The following is an 18888-nucleotide window of genomic DNA, read 5'->3' as shown; positions in this document are numbered from 1 at the left end:
ATGTTTGGGACTGGATGAAGCGTCGTCTCACGCGGTCTGCACGTCCAGCACGAACGCTGGTCCAACTGAGGCGCCAGGTGGAAATGGCATGGCAAGCCGTTCCACAGGACTACATCCAGCATCTCTACGATCGTCTCCATGGGAGAATAGCAGCCTGCATTGCTGCGAAAGGTGGATATACACTGTACTAGTGCCGACATTGTACATGCTCTGTTGCCTGTGTCTATGATCCTGTGGTTCTGTCAGTGTGATCATGTGATGTATCTGACCCCAGGAATGTGTCAATAAAGTTTCCCCTTCCTGGGACAATGAATTCACGGTGTTCTTATTTCAATTTCCAGGAGTGTATTAATTGTACAGGTACTGCCGTCGTCCGCTGTACACAGGCAGTAACGTTACAAAACAATTTGAATGCACCACCAGCAGTAGAGGACAAGGCTCAGACCCAATCAAACGTGGACGCAGGGACATGTGCGTGGACACCTGTGCTCATTCTTTACCAACCGCCAATGTATTGGGGCAAAACTACCGGAAAATTACATTCCTCCTTGCAAAGAAAACAGATTTGCCCTATCAATAATCGGTTCAAACATCAACAAAGTTCTCAATAGGAGAACAAAGCACTTGAATTTATGAGAACAAGTGTCAATAACTTCTCAATCACTAGATAAAATTATATTTCACACTCTTAATATCTTCTACTGTTGATAAACAATATTATTGTATCCTATTAGTCGATAGCGACAACGACACAAAATAAACGCAGGAACCGCTAATCTCAACACGTTATATACAACAATAGCTCACCAAAAAGAAAGCAACCTTCATTCTAGAAGGCTTGTATCAAAAGAACTGTAAGAAAAGTACACTGAAGCGCGAAAGAAACTGGTATAGGCATTCATATTGAAATACAGAGGTGTCTAAACAGGCAGAATCCGGCGCTGCTGTCAGCAGCGTCTATATCAGACAAAAAGTGTCTAGTGCAGTTGTTAGATCGGTTACTGCTGCTACAATGACAAGTTATCAAGTTTTAAGTGAGGTTTAACGTGGTGTTATGGTTGGCGCTCGTGCTATGGGACATAGCATCTCCGAGGTTGCGATGAAGTGAGGATTTTCCCGTACGACCATTTCATGAGTGTACCATGAATGTCTGGAATCCCGTAAAACATCAAATCTTCAACATCACAGCGGCCGGCAAAAGATCCTGCAAGAACGGGACCGACGACGAATGAAGAGAATCGTTCAACGGGACAGAAGGGCAACCCTTCCGCAAATTGCTCCAGATTTCAATGCTGTACCATCAACAAGTGTCAGCGTGCGAAACATTCAACGGAACATCATCGATATGGGCTTTCGGATCCGAAGTCTCACTCGTGTACCCTTTTTGACTGCACGACACAAAGCTCTACGCCTCGCTTGGGCGCGTCAGCACCGACATTGGACTGTTGATGACTGGAAACATGTTGCCTGGTCTGACGAGTCTCGTTTCAGATTATATAGAGCGGATGGACCTCATGAACTGATGGACTCTGCATGTCAGCAGGGAGCAGTTGAAGCTGGTGGAGGCACTGTAATGGTATGGGGCGTGTGCAGTTGGAGTGATATGCGACCCCTCACACGTCTAAATATGACTCTGACGGGTGGCATGTACGTAAGCATCCTGTCTGCTCACCTGCATCCATTTATGTCCATTGTGCATTCCGAGGGACGTGGGAAATTCCAGCAGGTCCGTACGACACCCCACACTTCCTTGATTGCTACAGAGTGGCTCCAGGAACACACTTCTGAGTTTAAATACTTCCGCTGGCACCAAGCTCCCCAGATATGTACATTATTGAGAATATCTGGGATGCCGTGCTGTTCAGAAGAGATCTCCACCCCCTCGTACTCTTGCAGATTTATGGAAAGTCCTGCAGGTTTCACGGTGTCAGTTCCCTACATCAATACTTCAGACATTAGTCTAGTCCATGTCACGTCATGTTATGGTACTTCTGCTTGCTTGCGGGGGCCCTACACAATATTAGGCAGGTGTGCCAATTTCTTTAGCTCTTCAGTGTAGGTACAATGAAATAAATGCAGTACCCCTTTATTACTTTATTACTGGTTATCAGTAGGACCCTCTTCTAATAGAAGACCCTCTCTAATAGAGTTTTTACGACTTCATCGAACAACATTAGAGGGTTCCCCTGTACGCTTTGCAACGTTTTCAACTTACGACACACACAGCGGCCAGCGCTCACTTTTGGAAATAAGATTAAATTGTTACTACTCACTGCAGTTTTGGACACTAATGTCTTTCCATTGGGCGGTAGCTAGAATACTATTCATATCTAACTTGATAGATTTCCTTATACCCAGGGGCGGGCACCTCTAATGTGGGGGGGGGGGGGGGGGCGTAGCAGTTGCTATCTCTTTCTACGTAGCTAATCCAGCATTTGTTGCCGCTCAGCCGTATCCTAAATGTAGTCTGTGAGTTATATTGACCAGTTCGCCAAAGGCAGCGCTGAAAATACTCAGGTATGCAATCAATACGATGTTTATTGTAATACACGTAAACAGCCTTCTACGATGGGAGTTTGGAACACACTGAAGTCACTCTTGAGTACTGAAAGAACATTAACAATATCTGAAGGCCTGAAAATGTCACGGTATATAGAAAGTTGCAATATCCGATGCCCATATGCTAAGCGTGTCACATTCAGAAGTCCAGAAGAGACGCGCTAAAGTGAAAGTGCCGAGAGAACGAGTAGAAGTTGAAATCTAGGTGGGAGGTACAGAGATTTAAGTCCAGCGCTTGCCGATGAAAAGCAGAGATAAATATTACCAAATACAGCTGCTGGTCATGGCGTCGGTGGCCCCGGATTTTAAGTGTAGGAGCTACGAATGCTATAGGCCTGTATCTGGCAGCTCCTGGAGGCAAAGGTCGACGTGGACGGCGTCGTCATCGTGGTGGCGGCTTCAGAGTGAGATTCCGATTGTGGGAATACAGAGAGCAGCCATCCCCTGTTGTCGTCTGAAGAGCTGTCCCTTGCTGGATCCATGTCCACATAACCCGCCCGTGTTTTTGGTTTCTGGCTGAATAGGTGCAAGCCCTAGGCACAGAAGATATGCCAGGCGATCGTGCCAACTAGAGAAGAAGTTCTTCCTGGCGTCATTCGATTAAAGCTTCAAAATTCTTCATCACACTTGAGCTGAAATCATTCTGCTGCTAAATTGCATCTGGAGTTTCTTGAATGAGGGGGAGTACCTCTGGCTCTACAAACTCCCTGACGTCGTCACTGCATGTCCAACCGAAACTATCCTACTTGTCATTTATTCTCTGTGCTGTTCAACTACGCAAGCTGCAAGAGAGCAGTCACCACGGTAGCGTCTGATACATTGGCGGTCATCACTGCGGTAATGTTTGAAGCTAGACACTATGTTTTGCCCTCAGCACTCCAGCTTTAGTCTTTACGTGGCAATTTCAGTGAGGGGCAGTTGCGGTTCCCGCATAATGGAATTTTCCAAAGGCGAATTTTGTGAGACGCAAGTCTTGATTAAGAACTAAGTCGTGCAGTCACATTACGGAAACTATAGCCTCAAATTTTAGATCAGATGGCATCACCTCAAAGTTTCAAGTGTTCGTATGAATGAGTGGTGTCTATTATTTCGGACATGTCCCGATGCAGCTGACTTCAGCAATTCTTTCCCCTTCCTTTCCTTTCTTCTGGGCTTCACCTTCAATTTACATGTAATTTCAAATGCTTCTCAAACCAACAACCGGCACTCTGTGAGACAAACCTGTTATAGGATTAGGTAGAAGTGGTGATAGAAATACCCTCGCAATTATAACTTTGTAATACACAGCTAGTAAAGTACTATGCAGAGTGCTGTAGCAGTAGCACAGCTCATTTAGAATTATGTACCAACTAATGAATGTATAAATAAAAGATGAAAATGATACAAATTTAAATTTCGGCTTGGTCATTTATCGTTGCAACTAGTGTAAGGATTTTTAAGAAAAGTGGCCTACAGAGAGTCGGTGCCTATGTTGTAGACTAGAGACTTCCGCAAGATGATGTTGTGGAGCCATCATATACATATGTTGAACAGCACGCCTTATTTTAGGCTGTTGTTGTTGTTGTGGTCTTCAGTCCTGAGACTGGTTTGATGCAGCTCTCCATGCTACTCTATCCTGTGCAAGCTTCTTCATAAACTGGGAAATCTAGAAGAAGACTAATCAAGAACCAAGTGTGAATATTGTGACCGAGTGGGGTGGCGCAGTGGTTATCACACTGGACTCGCGTTCGGACGGATAATGGTTAAATCCCCGTTCTGTGATCAAGATTTAGGTTTTCCGTTATTTCCCTAACAAGTGGCGCGATAATGCCATTGAAAAGAGTACGTCCGATTTCCTTCCCCATCCTTCCATAATTCGAGCTTATGCTCCGTCGGTAATGGGCTCTCTGTCAACGGGACGTTAAACTGTAATTTTCCTTTTTCGTTTTTTGAATTTTCTGAATCGGAAGACTCAGTTAAGACGCCACTTTACGGACGTTCTTACCTGAAATTCTAGATCAGAAGACATTATCACGAAGTTTCAAATGTTTCTCAAGCCATATGAAATTAACTAGGAATATTATAAATTACACCTGTTGTAGGTAATTCCATATGTCTAATGAACAGAATATTAACAATAACTATAAATTAATTAATTAAGTAGGTTCATTCGATGTTCATCTTGCAAGGGAAGCATATACCCAACAGTTCACCGCTTGTGTTCATCTTTCGCACGATTGTAGTACGTACTTAGACATAACGAGTTTTGCTTTAATAAAATGCACTTCCCTAAGTGTTTTCGAGGAATAAAGGTTCAAATTTTTACAATATTCTTGAAAACTACACGAGAGCGTCAGACGTCAAGCAACGGCGATAGTGTAAAATTGGTGATCCGATGGGTGTGTGCTTCCTCTATCAATGAAACCTCAATTTAACACAATAAGTTATCGGTTTGTGCAGATCGGCGATGCATTTGCGGCTGGCATGCTGTGCGGCAAAGGGCTGCCTGAACAACAAAACTGTCCGGACGACAGTAGATACCCGTACGCCGAAGGTGCCGATGGGCTTCCACCTTACTGCAGGGGCTGTGACGAAGAGGACCTACAGGATTGCAGCTTGGACCGGTGCTCACTTGCCGGTGATACCAATTCCGTGGACACCTTCACCGATGACTGGACTGACTCAGTGAGTACAATTTTTTTTTCATAGCTTACATCAATCAGGATGTGGCATGCCTTCAAGGATTTCTTTCCCAGTGTATAAATGGAGACTGCAATTCTCAGTTTTATACATGGTGATGTTTATTATTCTTGAAAATGTCGTATTACTTGGCTGTAATAATTTAATTCCCTGCGATTCCTTCACTTTGTTAGCATAATAAATCTTCAATAAATGCCCACAATGTATTATCTTCCAGCATAGTTTCTTGACATTTCTCCCCTATATTTCTTCTTTCACGTGTGCAAGTGTTGTCTTGCGTTCTGTGAAGAACGACTGTCTGAGACATCTAAGTGAAACTTGGTCCACATGAGGAAAGTAGTGGGTTGGCCAGGCCGCACTAGCCACCATATTACAGATGCAACGAACACCTTCAGCACAGAGTATTAGAATAAACGCAAAACCATCGGTTATCTAGCACCATGTCACAAGACCACAATCGTGCTACAGTAGTTCGAGGAGCATGATAATAAACGCATGCTGAGGTCTTGGTCACCGTGTATGCCTGATCTGAACCTGATGGGATACATCTGGTATGCCGACAAACCACCGGCCAGTATTTTACGGGAATTGCGTGACCTATGCCTAGACATCTAATGTCATATATCTTCGGAAACCTACCAAGAACTTGTCGAATGCTTATCACGCAGAATAGCTACTGCAATGCAGCTCAAAGGTACGCCAGACTCTATTAAGAAAGTGGTCATAAGGTTTAGCTCGTTTTGCTCAGGATGCAAAAGTGACGTTTTAAAAACCTGGAAGATTGCGGAGGATGGAAGTTTGAACTTTTCGGTATCAGCAACATATAGCTGGAAACGTGAAACTGAGTTTCTACAACCACCACTTGGCTATTGAAAATTCCCACACTACCTGTACGACAAGTTATCCGGTGAGATTCTCAGTGAAAATTTGGGCTGGAATTCTTGTAGATCTCCTTACTGGACCACACGTCTTACCAGATCATTTGAATGGTGCATGGTATTTGAACTTTCTGGACAATGTTTTGCATGAACTTCTGGAGGACGTCCCCTTGCAACTGCGCACTAGTTTTTGGATTCAGAACGGTGATGTTCCAGTGTACTTTGGTCGTCGGGCCACGGCATGTCTCTCAGAAAACTTCAGGCAGAAAGTAACTGAAAGGGGATGTCCAGTCCCTGGATCTGCGTGTTCCCCTGACCTCACCTCATCTGACTTTTTCCTCTGTGAGTATGTAAACTCCCTTGTGGACAAAGCACCAGTAGGAACAGTACCTGAGTTTATTGAGTGGATCTTTACAGCGTATGACAGCATCAGAGGAGAGCACGAACTCTTACAGAGAACAAGACAAAACACGTTTCGTTACAGCACATTGTGTGACGTAGTTAATGATCGTCACATTGTACATCTACTCTGCAGTAGTGAAGCCACAAAATGGGTTTACAGTTTTTAATTGTACTTTACTGCAAATAAACTTTTTTCAGACTGCAGTATTTTGGTCTTTCATTTAGCGTATCGAATGCGTATAAAGTATATAGTGCTGCAAAAACTTTATTTTGCATTTCCGACTATACGTTCCTGATATCAAAAGACTCAAAACTTCATTCTCTACAACCTCCCAAATATTTAAAGCGTCGTTTTGTTACACCCTGCATTTATACTATGAGTTGTTAGGCGCGTTTTCTGTGGTGTTCTGACAGATATTTATTATTCAATTCTCTCACTATGTGGTTAGAGTCAGTCCGTACAACTACTGTTCACAAAATCTTTCATTCGACGCCCAGTGTCAATAGAAAACGTCGGTTTCTTTTCCTTTACAAACATATTGATTTGACGAATTTTAACTGCTCATTCGATAGAGCGGCTTCAGATTAATCTAGTGCGATATTCCATTTCGTGATATGTATTAACATAAAAATACGAATAATAACCAGTACTCCAGCACTGAATGGTACTAAAACCAAGCAAGCCACCGAACGATCTGCTGTCGTACTGACCTGATCACCCTGCTCCCTGTAATACGAAAATTCTCCGAGACAATAATTAATGACAGACTTACCACGTTTGTCGAAATAACTAACCTGATACCATATTCAGTAAGTAACAGTCAAACATCGATCGTATAGCGCGATTATGTAGCGGCGTGACAAAAGTTCTCAACATTTTGGTCTGTACTTCCGCGCTATACCTAGACATAACTGGTGTCCAAAATTAAAGCAACGAACGGAAATTTTGCAATGCTGCTTTTATTTTGCCGCAAAAAAGAATAAACAGGTGATAGTAAAGTAGAAACAATGCAACGAATTCAGAACGTAAACAACTGCAACATAGATAACGGTAGACAAAAATGTTCTTCGTTTTTTCCAACTTAACGGATTTGGTTCAAATGGTTCAAATGGCTCTGAGCACTATGGGACTCAACTCCTGAGGTCATTAGTCCCCTAGAACTTAGAACTAGTTAAACCTAACTAACTTAAGGACATCATACACATCCATGCCCGAGGCAGGATTCGAACCTGCGACCGTAGCGGACTCGCGGTTCCAGACTGCAGCGCCTAGAACCACACGGCCATTTCGGCCGGCCGGCCTTAACGGATTTGCACACACATTCCGACAACTGGTTAATGTGGTCAGTGTGGAGTGTGAACCCCTCTGGGAGTGCAAAACGAGCCTGAAAACGATCGGGCATGCTGTGAAAGATGGCACCGGTCTCATGTTCAGGCAATAACGCCCATTCTTCTGCCGAGCTGATCGCAGTCTTGGAGGGTGGTTGGTGGATGCTGACGTGCTCTATGGGATTCAAATCGGGAGAGCAAGTAGCCCACCTCATGCGTGCAATAGCTTCCGTTCCAAGGAAACATCAACCACCTGTGCTCTATGAGGTCGAGCATTTTCGTCCATCGATACGAAATCTGGGCAACAACAGCGGATGAGGTCCCAAGATCTCGTCACGATACTTGGACAGCAGTTAAACCTTGCTGATTCACCCGTACAATTTGATGAACAGGGGCTCGAATGGTAAACATAGTCTCTGCCCATACCATCAGGGATCCTCCTCCTCGATACCGGTTCCACATTGTTTGGGTCACGAAATCGTGTTCAACGTTCCTTTCAGATGCGAATCCATCGAGAATCATTATCCACATTAAATCTGGATTCGTCTGTAAAAGCAATATTATCCCGCTGTTCGACCGCCCAGGTGGAATGTTGACTCCACTCTAGACGTTTCCTGCTGTTAAAATGCGTCAGCGGTAGACATACATCAGGTCTCCGACAATGAAGGCGGCTCTGCCGAAGTCTTCTGCACACCGTTTGCCTCGATACAACACTTCCAGTGGTTGCTGCGAGCTCACATGTCAGTTGCCGTGTAGTACTAAGACGGTACTGTCGTGCTCTTACAGCCAAATGACGGTCCTCCCTTCTGAAGTCACACGTGATCGGACCTGCCCTGGTCTTCGGGATACAGTTCCGTTCTCTATAAACTGTCGCCACATCCGAGAAACAACAGAACGGTTCACACTAAGCCATCGGGCCACAGCAGTTTGCCACAGTCCTGCTTCCGTTCTTTCTATGGCCCTCCACCGCAGAGAGTCTGTCAAGCATCTTCTCTGTTCCTTACTGCACCGTCTTGACCGTGTACTCAGCGACTGTGGATGTGTGACTACCCGGCCAACACCACCACGTTTCATAGTGCCCTGACGTCATCGTTGACATAGTTTACGTTGACCAGATTGCCATTTTCCGTGCAGAACAAGATCATATGGACATCTGGTTGACAGTTTGTATGATTATATCATGAATTAGACACAACATGGGGAAATAACGGTTTGTTACTTTAATTTTGGACATGTAGAAAGGGCGTTCGACAAGGTGTGGCATGAAGGCCTATGTTACAAACTACTGAAAATTTTCATTCCATCACAACACAGTGCAATCTTGTCGAATATTTGGGACAACTGCCCTTCAGCAAATCCTACTCCAGCCCTCCCCCGCCCTCTGCGCTCGTCACTGTATAGCCTTCACACGTCATTAAAAAAATGTGGAATGAAGGACTAACGTTTTACGCTGACGGCACGGCATGTTGATGCAGTGTTCCAACTCAGTTCACTTACTCCAAATAAACACATCTCGTGAAATCGGCATACCAAAGATAGCACAACCAGGAACGAAGTAAGACTAAAACTACAACGAATATTAAGACTGCAGCTGCCTGTCTTGGTCAAAAATACGCCAAATTGAGTAATCAAACACGTAAAACGACGATCAGAGTGAGGCTGAACAGGACGGAATGATTGGTCTCTAAGAAATAGAATTGCATATTGAATCGATTCGAATCGTACATCCTGAGCACACGTTGGCAGCACACTGGCGCAAGGCCTGTGGTGGACCCGTCTGAACTGTTCAAAAACGGCTGTTGCAAGCTGGCGTGGTGGCACGTATTGTATTGTGTCATCTTTAATTGTCCTGAAATCACAATAAATAAAATGTCATGTGACTAGGGCCTCCCATCGGGTAGACCGTTCGCCGGGTGCAAGTCTTTCGATTTGACGCCACTTCGGCGACTTGCGCGTCGATGGGGATGAAATGAAGATGATTAGGACAACACAACACCCAGTCCCTGAGCAGAGAAAATGTCCGACCCAGCCGGGAATCGAATCCGGGCCCTTAGGATTGACATTCTGTCGCGCTGACCACTCAGCTACCGGGGACGGACCTGAAATCACAATCACTGATATGCTAAGTGGTAATATGTACTGGAGGTGGTGTAAATATGGAAACCTTGTTTGTTTTTTGCTGTGTAAAAGAAATATTTACTGCTATTTCAGCTTCAAAAATTGTTCACAGTTAAGTAGTAAGGTTTTAAAAATGAATATAAAATTATATAAATACCAAAACTATGTGTAAAAACTTTTAAAAAATATTTTCTCCTTGTACTAGATTTCTTTACTTCTTCAAAATGTGAGGGTAATGTGGATGAACTCTAGAATTATGGAAAACTGAGTATTTCAAATAACAGAAATAAAACTTTTAGAAACTATATAAGTTTAAATTAAATTTGTTACACAAAACATTTTTAAACATAATTGTAACAGAAAAATGCTTCATAAATCAAGTTCACTAGCAAAAGTCGCATATCTAAATGTCACATTCACTACCAGCACACAACCGTCTTTGGAGAATGCGCCTCCACCGAAAATAAGAATGACATCTTCTTCAGTAGATTTTTCTTCTCCAATAGGAAGATCTAAATCTAACTCCCCCTTAAGAGGTGATTGGTACACTGAGCTGTTCATTCGAACCCTTACTTTACTTAGGAAGTTTTTTGCATGTTTTTATAGAATCATGTACAGGTTAATGTTTGCTTTTGGTAGCGATCTCACGCAGTTTTTGTTTATCCCTTAATAAAGAGTATTTTAGCGTGTTTTATGAGATGAAGATACGAAAACAACTGATGAGCCTGGCATTACAGGGAGGTGGAGGGGGGGGGGGGGGATTGGCGTAATGGCTTGTTTAAAAATCAAATGGCTCTGAGCACTATGGGACTCAACATCTTAGGTCATAAGTCCCCTAGAACTTAGAACTACTTAAACCGAACTAACCTAAGGACATCACACACACCCATGCCCGAGGCAGGATTCGAACCTGCGACCGTAGCAGTCCCGCGGCTCCGGACTGCAGCGCCAGAACCGCACGGCCACCGCGGCCGGCGTAATGGCTTGTTGAGACACACATATGGTTGATGAGATATGAGCCGACAATGTTGATCACCTACTTTTCCTTATGTTATATTTACTCCGGATAGCTGTTTCCATAGGCCTACAGGAGCTTCGAACGCCTTCTTGGCTAAGATCATTGTTTACTCCTGGGGAGGATGGTTTAGCATCAGTCACGGGTTTTGTTCATTTTCTCCAGAATTTCTGGCCTCGTCCGATGGCAGTGACGTTTACGGAGACTGGGATTCCAAAGCCAACGTGGCAGTGAATGAGCCGATTCCTGCGAAAACTATCATGTCACACTGGAAAATTTCAGTCTCGTAAAATCCTTCTGTAGCTAAATAGCCAGTCTTGCATTATAGGTAGTGTTTGCTCCGTTCCTTTTGATGATCTTTCCTCTTCTTTCTTCCTTCTTCGTACTGCGGCTATAGCTCAGGGTTTTCAATGCAGAAATGTAGTGAGAAGGGGTCACATGTGTGTGATGGTTCACGATATCGTAGTGCTTTGAGGGAACGTCACTCGTGCCTCTGGTTTGAGAAGACTGATGACTGAAATACGAACATTTCTCAAAAGAAAAACAGGAATGTGCTCTCTTTTCTTTTAAAACTATAAATAGTAGCGTAGCTAGTATTATCTATCGTTCTACTAAACTGAATGAGCGCGACACCCTTGATGAAGTTTCAACCTCGAAAGAAGTTTATTAATACCAATTAGCTGAAATAAAAAAAAACTCATCCAAACCAGAAGTCACTCACAGTTAATTAGTTTCTGATGTGTGTGTAGTGGTCATTGATACTTAAAAGATCGTTTCAGTAATTCTATCACTTACCGTTTATGAGTTGCTAAGCAACGTATCAACAAGCTGACTATGCAATGATTAATATTTGTCGTATCCCGACAGTAAATCGCTTCTCGCTTGCTTTAAGCATCAATATAACGATTACTATGCCGCTCATATAAGTCTTTGATAGTTATTATCATGCTAATGTCCATAAATTGCAGTTAATGTTACTGAATCATACACGCGACGATAACGCCCTATGTCCACCCGCTTATCTTAAAGTCGGCGCCGATATTTGAGAATTCGCGCGCGATTTGTTTGCACCAAAGTCAGGCCATGGTTTCTTAGAATAATTTTTAAATCATCTCCGGGTCGTAAAATAACAATTATATGCCCATTCATGAAAGTTACAGAAGATCCGCACTCGCGACTATTTGATCGCGACTTTTTTTTTTTTTTTTTTTTTTTTTTTTTTTTTTTTTTTTTTTTTTTTTTTTTACAGAGGGAAAACATATCATGCATAATGCAACAAGTTGATTTGCTATGAAAAAACATTTATATTTATCTCATTAAAACTCATTACCTATTAAATGTTGTACATAATTAAATTCCTTACTCTGCAAATAATCAATAGAATTTAGAATTGAAATACAGGTATAAAAAAAAATCTCAAGTTGTTATGACGTCATGTGTCACTACTTGTTTAGACTCCCCTACACTCACGTGACGCAAAGTAGTCGACTATATTGGACATATTCATGTAATGCTACAGTAGGCTTTCCAAAACCAGTCAGATATGTCATGTGGGCCTAAGGGCCAGTTGCTGTGCTGCAACCGCTCACGAAAGTGCTCGGCGTAATAGGCTTTCACAGTGCCTACAAAAGTTTTATCGGGAGGCTGAGATTTATGGGAGGTGTCAGGCGGGATACTCACGACTATAACATAGTTCTCCCTCGCACGTTCATGTTGTGCCCGTCGGCAATTAGCAACACAAGAGTCTCATTTCACGGATGTGCCTTAAAATGAAATGATCAAACCACACTGTGAGGAGCTCCGTTTCAATCCAGGCTAAAGGACGGTATTTTCCGATTGTTTCAGTAGAGCACCAGTCCAGTTCTTCCTGGAGAAGATCATCATGAGTGGTACGAAAGCACCACCGGCGTTCGCACAACGTATGATAGTCACCAGGCATCCTCGCTCTGCTAATGTGACGACACCTACTTGACGTTTATTTTCAGTCCACTTACATTTAGTATCTTGCTATGGACGAAAGTGAACTCAGCCTCGTCCACCTGTACACACGATCAGCACTAACTAGTTTTTTGTTGTACTCAACATCCAAAATGAGAAAAAAAACTTGTAAATAGCTTTTTTGTTGCATTCGTTTGCTCTCAAAATGAGTCCGATTGGGTTTGTGGCTTGAGAGATTATTTTGTGTCGTATAAGGAAAAGATAAAAAAAGCTCTATCTGCAGCATCTGAAGTAAGACGATGATGGATTTTTTTCTGCTAGCCGATAAGCCAGTCTCTTGATATTTAGTCTGGTAAGTATTCAGGAGCGAGTATCCATTTCAAAAATAGACGTACGAACTGTTTATCAGTAGTGTAAGGAAGTACAGGCTTACGTTTAGCTTTTAAAGAAACACGTTCTTCAGGAGATATATGCACAAGTCTTTTGTCAGAGGTACACTGAACGCTTTTACAGCATCCCATGTCTTCACAATAGCCTTTGACTCCTTGTCATTTTGCTTCCATGGCATCTAAAATCAGACGAAAAACGAATAAGTAATTTTTATGATCTGGGTACTGTGGAAACTCTTCCTCAATACAAAATTATGTACACTTCCGCTTTACCCAAATATTGTTATTTTAAATTTCGATAGAGTACATAAACAAATTATTAATTTGATTCAAGACCGCAATAATCTTCTATGTAGCTTCCTTTATACGCTAACTGACATAAATAAAGGTAGCTACAAGATAGGTATGCAATTTTAATATCAAAACTTACCTCTAAAAATGTTTAGAAAATCAGCGAACGTAACTTGAATCACTTGTCACCTGACTGCCAGCCCTCTATGGTGACAAATCGGAACTACTGCAACAATTTCCTGCTAATCCCGCTAAACTGCAGCACACTATCGACCAGATACTAGATGCTTCGACATTACATACAAGCTTCCATATTTACACCCCTACCTCTAGTATTTTCGGACAAGTCTTGTTTCAGCTAGTCCAACAGTGATGGTAATCGCAATCTGACTGTCTGCATTATTGAGTTTAATATCTCGCGATTGCAGCGGTACGCAGACTGACCTGGAGAGTGGCGGTGATGTTATTTGATCGGCACATAAACATCTGGCCGTTATAATTCCAGTGTCAGGAAATATAGAAAAAACACAGGTTTACTTATTGTGCATATACAGCATAACAGCAAAAATACGCTATCCGGTGTTAGGTGATTTGTGGGTACACAGGTGCAAAGTTTAGTGTATAGAGTTACCACTTCGAGCAGGAACAACGTAGGGCACAGAGTCAAACTGAGCTTGACTGAGAGACACGTGTATCTCACTACACACTAATTCACCTCTGTGTCAGAGTATATCAATCGTGGTGGCCGGCGAGTGGTGGCATGCCACTCTCCCGACAAACCATGATATGATGTTTCCAGTGAGTCAGTGGAGAATGTCCTGGTTTGGGCAACAAACGAAGAACATCTGTCGGTACTGTGTGGACAACATACGGTCTTGCAATATGTCGTTGAAAGGTAACGTTATGGAGACCGCAAAGACACGGCACGGCCAAAGGCCGACATAACAATCCGTCAGCGATCTGAGACATACTGGCAGAAGATAGACAGAGCAGACAAAGTAATGGCAATTGGAAATTACCGAGAGTGAGAAACCAGTGTTAAAGGCTGTAGAGTGTTCTCCTTTCCCCGATATGTCTGGGAACGGTCTTGCAGATCCAAGTCGAGGCATTGTAGTGTTTTTGACAGAGCACAGGTCTTACTCAAAGCAACTTCATCGAGTGCACCTCGGTCAGGGAGCAACGTGTTGCTGCGGGGAACCAGGCACCCTTGGGCATATATTTCTACATTGTGCAGCACATATGAGGACCCGAAAGCAGATTCCACTTCCTGTAAATCCTCGCTGGAATAGGTGGTAATTCGTGGTTTTGACAGGTGGTCACATTAATGTGACTGGTCCTTGTATTAGAGGAATAAATCCATAATAAAAGAGCGCAAAAGCTCCAAATACTTGTCCCTATCACAATACACCTGCTGCCCACAACCCGGTTACTTAATATCAGGCAGTGTCAAATATAACGATTCCCCCTGTGCAATTTCTATGTATAGCAGATATCTAAAACCGTATTGTACAGTTTGATTATTCACTCTACCAGCTCACTTGCAGAGACTAGACTGGATTGCTTACGGCGTGTTTTGACTCGGTCTACAGTTACTCATTACGTATTCGATTTGCTACATATATGACAGTAAAATACTGAGAATATCTGCATTTCAGTGCACGTGTGTGTAACACATAATGTGCTCCTTGTTTGTTTTTCCCTTTACAGATGACACTCAACATCGACTATACAATTAAATGTCCTATTACATCCTTGTCCTCATACTTCTGTTGTTTAAAGCTGCGTCCATTCTTGAACTTACTATCTGGCAGTTAATTTTTCTTAAATAATGATACGGTAAGATCACTTTACTTATCCAAAGTGTATCGATATGCAAATCTTGTACGGTACCGTAGAATGATATGGAATCTACAAAGACCCGTTTCCGCTCTCAATGAGAGGTCAGATGCTTCTGTGCTATAACCTAGGTTTATCAGAACATCAGATCTTCAAGAGGCACTGTTAATGGCATTTGGTAAAATGTCAGCCTCCAGTAGGCGGCTCTTAGCGTGTGATATGAACATAAGTTGGTTGGTTGGTTGTTTGGGGGAAGAGACCAGACAGCGAGGTTATCGGTCTCATAGGATTAGGGAAGGACTGGGAAGGAAGTCGGCGGTGCCCTTTCAAAGGAACCATCTCGGCATTTGCCTGGAGCGATTTAGGGAAATCACGGAAAACCTAAATGAGGATGGCCGGACGCGGGATTGAACCGTCGTCCTTCCGAATGCGAGTCAAGTGTGTGAACATAAGTGAAACAGTGTTTTCCGAATCCTACATGACCAAATTTCCAAATTTAGCGCTCGTATAAATAGATTCAGAAGGTGTTGCAGTCAACGGTCTCCTCCGATTTAGCGAAGTTTGTAAATTTGTTCCCGCATCCAGTTTAAGAGATCCACCATATTATTTTTTGCTTGTTTTTCACAGACAAGACCATATGTACAGAAAATAAAGGCAAGTAGCAGGATCATAACTGACAATCTGATGACGCTGAAATTAAAAAAAGACTGCATTCTCAGTAACAACTGCTCTCTAAGGTCATGATTCACAGTTAATATAAACAGGACAGTGTCTTATCGTATAAATACCCCTGAGCGTAAATCAGTCAGAATAAATTAATCATTCCATGAAAAACATTGTCGTGATCAGTTTACAAGGCATGGCCTGGGATGAAGTTTATAATTAACCAAAGGCCAACGCAAAATTTAGTCTGTTCAATGATAAATTCATATCATTATTCAAAAATAGCTTTCTGCATAACCTTATCAGAAATGGCATTAAATGGTCAAGAAAAACACCCTGTATCACTAGACCTACCTGTTGGCAAGAACAAGTAAAGATCCTGCAGTAAGTGCACACTACAAAAAGAGTTATTAAAAAAACAAGAAACATGCCTAATATGTCAGAAATAAGAATTCTGACAACAGATAAGGTTACATTGGATGTTTAAAAACGAGAGACAGGACAACACGTAATGGACCAGGATAAAATTACTATCATTTAAATGAAAGGATTATAAATGCACACAGGTAGCCAGAACAAAACTCAATGCAACAGAATAATATCACCATTAACTGAAATGAAAGGATGATAAATGATCAGTCACAATAATAAATACATTTAATAATCATTTCTTAAATTTAGTAGGAAATGTAGGGACGAACAGTCTGTGGCAAAAACCAAAAGAGTATGTTGAACAATCAATTTACGACAACATAAAATTAAATCATGTGGATGTTTTACTCACCTCTCCATCTGAAATTAAGAAAATTGTGTACTCTCTCAAATATAAAAGCTCATCTGGATTTGATGGTGGTTCCAACAGAGTACTACAGACTTGTTCCCATGTAATAAACAGTGTTTTTCCTGAAATACGTAACATGCCGCTAACTCAGAGCATTTTTGCAGAGAGATTGAAATCTCATTGTTAAATTAAGGTGGTAGGAGAGATGTCAGTAAATATCGACCCATTTTACTACTGATATCATTCTCCAAAATTTTTGGTTGCGTCTGAGCAATAACAACACCCTCCGTAAATCATAGTTAGGACTTCAGAAGAGTTTGTCAACTAAGAAAGACCCTGACACATATACTTAAACAATTTTATAAACACTAAATAACAAAGCAGCACTATTTGGTATTTTCTGTAACCTGTCTGTCGCAATGGACTGTGTTAATCACAATATTCTCTCAAATAAACTGAGTTATTATAAAGTTGAAAGTGTAGCCAACCAGTGGATAACATATATAACCAAAACAAAGCATACAGTTGTAGTTAATAATTCAATGTAAGTAGGCAGGTGGGATTCTTATCACAGGAGAGAAATCATTTATGGGGTTCCACAAGTCTCAATATAAGGTCCACTGTCATTTCTTACATATGTAAAAGATCTTCCCTCTTATATATACAACAAGCAGAATTAGGTTTATAAAGGATGACACTAGTATTTTAATCCATCAAAAATATTTATAGAAACAGAAGGAATGGTAAATAATGTCCTTAAAAATTTAATTGAGTATTTTTTTCGAATGGCCTCTCTCTGAGTTTCGAAAAGGCACAACATATTCAGTTCTGCACGTCCATAGGTACTACACCAGTGATAAGTGTAGCGGATGGTAAGGAAATAATAACTATTGTCGAAACTTCAAAATTTTTAGTTGTAAATACTGATGAGAATTTAAACTGGGAAAAATACGTACTTGAACTCCTAAAGCTACTTTGTTCAGCCACACTGCACTTCGAATCATCGCAAATATTGGGGAGAGACGAATCAGTAAGCTAACATATTTTGTGTGACTTCATTCAATAATGTCATATGGAATAATGTTCTGGGGTAACTCGTCTTTAAAAAAGAAAATGTTTATTGGCCAAATACGTTCTGTAGGAATAGTAAGTCGTGTTTACACAGGGTTTTCTTACAGACGTCTGCTTAAGTAGTTAGGCATTTAGACCACTGTCTCATAGCATATTTATTCCCTCATAATGTTTTGTTCTAAATAATCCACTGTAGCTGAAAACGAACAATGCTGCACATAATTAAACTACCAGAAGGAAAATAACGTTCGTTACTACACATTAAGATTGTGTTTACAACAAAAAGGGGTGCATAATGCTGCCACCAAAATTTCTGATCACTTAAGTAATGATATTAAATTTGTGACAGGCAGTGAAGTTAAATTTGGAAACAAAACGAAAAAGTTTCTCCTTCACAGCTGCTTCTGTTGCATAGAAGAATTTATATTATTCTAATATGTAAAAGGTGGTAGGTAGGAATTACTAACTCGCAACTATATAGATAAAAATAAACTGTAAATGGTCAGGATATAGCCATATTTACATATGAACGTGTAATGTGGATGTAAAATGACTCATTCCACATTAACATGATATTTGTACAAATGATCAATTGAACATGGATCTAACTAATGCACTAACTAGTTAACTAAGTGGCATATTTCACTTTAGGAATAACAGTACAAGGTGTGGTGAACACCTATCCTCTTGTGAAAGATTGTGGAGATATTATCAGATTAAATTGTGACTTGACCTCGCATACTTACCCACATACAAAACTTCACCGTAACCAGGGCATAAAGAAGAAGAAAGTACCATTTATACATTCACTCTCCAAATATTAGAAGCTTTGAATAATAAGATACCTCCAGTCTTTTAACTTTACAAGGCGTTTGATATTGTAGATCATGTAGCTCTGATAGAAGAAAACTTACGTTTTATGGAACTGATGACTTTAGA

Source organism: Schistocerca piceifrons, chromosome X (genome assembly GCF_021461385.2).
Source record: "Schistocerca piceifrons isolate TAMUIC-IGC-003096 chromosome X, iqSchPice1.1, whole genome shotgun sequence".
Classification (NCBI taxonomy): domain Eukaryota; kingdom Metazoa; phylum Arthropoda; class Insecta; order Orthoptera; family Acrididae; genus Schistocerca; species Schistocerca piceifrons.
Note: the sequence above shows the minus strand (reverse complement) of the source record.